The 4,756-nt window shown below is 52.7% G+C and overlaps 1 pseudogene; it reads right to left on the bottom strand.

Annotated features, from left to right (window-relative positions):
- Positions 1-451: 451 nt before the first annotated feature.
- Positions 452-3,100, bottom strand: LOC121709748 (annotated as a pseudogene).
- Positions 3,101-4,756: the final 1,656 nt, after the last annotated feature.

Raw genomic sequence — 4,756 nt, forward strand, 5'->3', positions numbered from 1 at the left:
TCCACCATCCAGTGAGACAAACGCTAGGATGAAATGGGGAGCCCCTGATGTGAAGTAGCCCATGACACGAACAGCTGATTACTTTTCCTAAGTATCTTTGTCCTGTCCACGTAAATGCGTAAGGCACGGACAGGGCACAGGCAATGGAGCCTCGCCTCCTCTTCTGAAGAGAAGGGGGGCGGGTGAAACGCATCCAGGTCAAAAGAATTACACCTATAAGATGATTCAACGACCTTCGGAACGAAAGCGGGGTTGGGCTGTAAAGCCACTTTTTTTAATGAAGGGCTTAATTGCAAGCAAGAGGGATGCACTGACAGGGCCGTAATTCACTCACTCGCTTAGCTGACACAAGCGCCAGTAAGAGGACAGTCTTGAGCGTAAGAAGCTTCAACTCGATTCCGTCCATCAGTTCAAATGGTGGCGATCACATTATCGGGGAGACCAACCGCATTCAAGATGAACCGCTCAGGGGCCAGACCCAAAGAGCTAGCTGGCCGGGCTGGGGATGAAATATTTGACCTCACGCTTGGGAGAGAAGGTCCCGGCGCAGAGGAAGCTGCCATGGCTCTCCGTAGAGGAGTTGCGTTATCTCTCTCTCATCCTCCCTGGCCAAAGGGGGGCTATGAGAAGCAGTGACAGGCCGTGCTCTCTTACCCTGGCGAGCGTGGGTGAGATGAGACTCATCGGTGGAAACGCGTAAAGCAGCACGTTTGGCCACAGGTGAGCCAGAGCGTCCCCACCCAAGGGAGCATCTGTGTCTGTTAGAGAGAAGTAGAGGGGACAGTGCGGCAGCTTTGCCGAACCTCTCCCAAATCACCTCGACCACCTGAGTGTGAAGCCTCCACTCTCCGTAGAGGGGATTCCCTCTGGAGAGGAGATCCGCCCCCCTGTTTAGGACTCCCGGAATGTGTGTGGCGCGTATCGAGGCGAGATGCGTGCTGCACCACAATACAAGTCCGCGCGCTAACCTGTGAAGCTGGAGAGAGCGCGTCCCACCCTGTCTGTTGATGTAAGCTACCACGGTCGTGTTCTCCGACCTGATTAGAACATGACAGTTGTGGATGAAGGGGAGGAAGTGTTTCAACGCCAAAATCACCGCTAACAGCTCCAGGGCGTTTATGTGGTGGCTGCGGAGGTGCAGAGGCCAGATGCCGTTTACTGTTCTGCCTTCGTACACCGCTCCCCAGCCTGTCAGGGACGCGTCTGTTGTTATTACCTTCCTCAGAGAAACCATACCTAGGGGGGCTCCCATGAGGAAGATCGCAGGGTCCCGCCACCAGCGTAGGGCTGCGAGGCATTGTGCAGTGATCGACACCTTGCGGCGCAGATGCCTCCGTGGGCAGAGATGTAGCGCTAATATCCAACACTGAAAGTCTCTCATTCTCAATAGCCCCAACGGAATGACAGCCAGGGTCGAAGCCATCAGGCCTGCTAAACGAAGACAGGTTCTGAATGGGACATGTCCTCTTGTGTGGAATTGAGACAGACATTGCCGAAATGACTCGACACGTCTCTGTGACAGTATAGCGCGATAGGAGATAGAATTTATCTGGACCCCCAGATATTCTATCCTCTGGCAGGGTGTCAAACAACTCTTTGTGAGATTGATGTTGAAGCCCAAATTTCTGAAGTGGGAGACGAGACGAGCCGAGCCGAGAGCAGCCTCGATGCATTTGGTGAAAATTCTGGGCGCGAGCGCATACCCGAAAGGGACTCTCAGGTATTCGTAAGCTGTGCCCTGATATGCGAACCTCAGATATTTCCGGTGTGCAGGTAGCATGCCTATGTGGATATGCGTCCTTCAGGTCTACCGTAGTGAACCAGTCCCCTGGCCGGATAGAGCTGAACTGTTTTGTGAGTGAGCATTCTGAAGGTGAATTTTGAAAATGACCGTTCAGAACACGCAAATCAAGGATGGGGTGAAGCCCCCCGTCCCGTTTCGGAACCAGAAAGTAACGGGAGTATGACCCTTCTCCATTTCTCCCTTGGGGACTTTTTGTATAGCTCCCTTCTCTAGAAGGGAAGTTATTTTGGCTTCCAGAACCCGTTCTCCTTCTTCTGCAGGTCGCACTTTGTGCGCATTGCAGCGATTGCTGGGCCGAAAAGCACCTTCGGGTCAACCTCGGCATCGAGGAGATCCACCTTTTCTTTGTCGTTTAGGCTTGATAGATTCAGCCACAATGACCTCTCACCCACGACGGCCAGTCCTATGGTGCGGCCGCAGCTTTGGATCGCGCCGCGTGAGGTGCGGAGATTCAAATATGTTATATAGCATATCTCCTCCCAAAGGGCTGGATTCGGGTTTCCGGAGTCCAGCTGGGACCCCATCTCGTCCAGCAGCTCGGCTTGGTAGGCTGTTAGAAGAGTGGTAGCGTTGAGGGCTCTAACCGCGAGGCCAGACGACTTGTAGATTTTCGCCGTGAAGCGGTCCATTTTCCCTGGCAGTGTCAGGTTACCCGCGGAGAGGGAGGTTCTCCGGCTAGGGTGCAAATGATGAGCGACTGACGCCTCGACTGCCGGTGGGGCAGAAAGCCCAAGCTTGTCCATCCCCTGGACATCCACTGCGGAGAAACCTATGACAGGCACCCGATGGGAAAAGGGTTTGTCCCAGAAACGCTTCATCTCGGCTATGCACGCCAGAACTGCGGGAAGGAGTTGTTTCGCTGGCGGGGCTCGGGAGGGTAGGCGTTTTCCGTCGAAAATGTCTGTCGCTGCACCCGCGTCGTTCTGCGGGGCGGGCCAGTCAATTTTCAGCTTAGCTGCGGCTCTCCTGCAGACCTCAATGAGACTGAAGTCCACCTGTTCGGGGCCGCCGCTAGCAGCGCTAGCTGGCCTGCTAGCCTGAGTCGTTCTTACAGAGAAGACGCTCGAGCGTCTCATCGTCTTCGTCCTCCTCCTCACCACCCTGGCCTTCGTCCAATAGTTGGTCGTCGAACAACGGGGGCAGGGGAGAGTCAACATCCATGAAGTCGCCCCAGGAGCCGCCCTGTAAGGCGGGGGCGTCGGGCCTCGACTCGCTCGGTAAGGTAGTAGAGAGGCACGGGTCATCCCTCGACGTAGACGCTACTCGAAGGCGTCTCTCCAGGATCCGCTGCTGCATGCCCTAGTGGGAACAGACGTCCGGGTCGGCTAAGGACTGCTGGGCATGCTTCACCCCCATGCAAGTGATGCACATGGGGTGTGGGTCCTTTCCGGAAAGCTTAAATCCACAATTGGAGGGGCAGGAGCGAGGAGCTGGGGAACCCGCGCGGGCCTCCGGAGGGTTAGTAGCAGAGCTAGTGCTAGCCATAGCTCGCGACATGTTAATATCAAAGTTCGCCTTGACGCGTTAACTTTCAGAAATATGTTCGCTTGACGCGATAAAGAGTTTGCTTGATGCGGAGTAAGCGCTTGACGCGATAGCTCGCCTTGACGCGTTAGCATAAAAAGAACAGATTTAACTGTGGAAATCCCTGCGTTCAGCGACAAGCCTTGACGGTAGTCTGCGAACGAAGAGCAGAGAGTTCGGTGCAAATAGTCTTCACGGGGAAGAGTGCGAGAATGACGAGTAGCTGCTGATACTGTAGTATATATATGGAGGGCGGCCCTCCGTATCACAGCTGTGATTGGTCTGTCTGCGACGGACGTGGTGTAATTGGTGCTTCCGTGGGCGGTCACGCCAGAGGGCGTCTCCCATAGTGAGATACCGAGCGAATGTTTGAAAGAGAACCAGACCCTGGTAATCTAGAAAGGTTAAGGGTCTGGCCACGAACAATGTAATGCGAGGGGCGGCACCAAGCATGGTTACATGCTGCTATTCCGACATGCCGCTATTGGCGTCTAATTGTCGAAGTGGCAGCATTAACACTAATTTTCAAGCGTCCCACTACTGCGACATTTTTTTTTTCTTTTTTTTCCCCCGAGTAGCGACACTTGACCTTTTTTTTCAAACGTCCTGCCATTCCTACACGAGGTCATTAACAGTGGCGTAGCCAGGATTTTTCAACGGAGTCGACTTTTGCGAAGTAGGCCTAGGGTGGGCCTTTATTTTTTTTATTCCAATATGGGCAGTATAGCCTAGGCCTACAGTAATCGTCCCAACACACGATTGCAGATCACAGCTCAGACGATTCATGACAAAAAAATAAATAAAAGGCTACATTGATAAATAGCAGGGGCAACATTGATAAATAGCCCCCCCCCCAGCCTTGGCAACTAGCCATCTAGGCTATAGGCCTGAATAATATGCACATTAATTGGCACTTAAACTCACCTCAACATGTCTTTTGCAATAATTTCACCTGGCATGGGCAATGCTAAAGTCACTGTTACAAACAGGGCAGCGTGCAAGACTAGGCCTATCATTATTTTTTACTCTTATGAGACAAGGGTAGCCTACATTTTCCTTTTTTTGAGGCACTGACTCTGCTATGACGCTCTTATTCATACACTGAACTGATTAATTAAGTTCGGGAGAAAAGAGATAAATTAAAGCCCGCCTACACTGAAAACTGATTGGTTGATTTAGCGAAACAGGCCAATCAGGATGCTCTCTCTCTCTTGGATGCGCTCAGGCACACACGCACCACCTCTCTCTCTCTCTCTCTCTAAGCGCTTTCAGACATGTAAGACCGGAGGTTCTGCCGATGTTAAACGGTGGGGCCGTATATCTGAACGACATAACCGGTCATGTGGAAGTCCGAATTCACCCGGTGTTTATACTACTCCCCCCCTAGTATTTCCTCCAGACATTATGTAAATGTGCTGTGTCTGAACG

This window comes from Alosa sapidissima, chromosome 5, assembly GCF_018492685.1.
Source record: "Alosa sapidissima isolate fAloSap1 chromosome 5, fAloSap1.pri, whole genome shotgun sequence".
NCBI lineage: Eukaryota > Metazoa > Chordata > Actinopteri > Clupeiformes > Clupeidae > Alosa > Alosa sapidissima.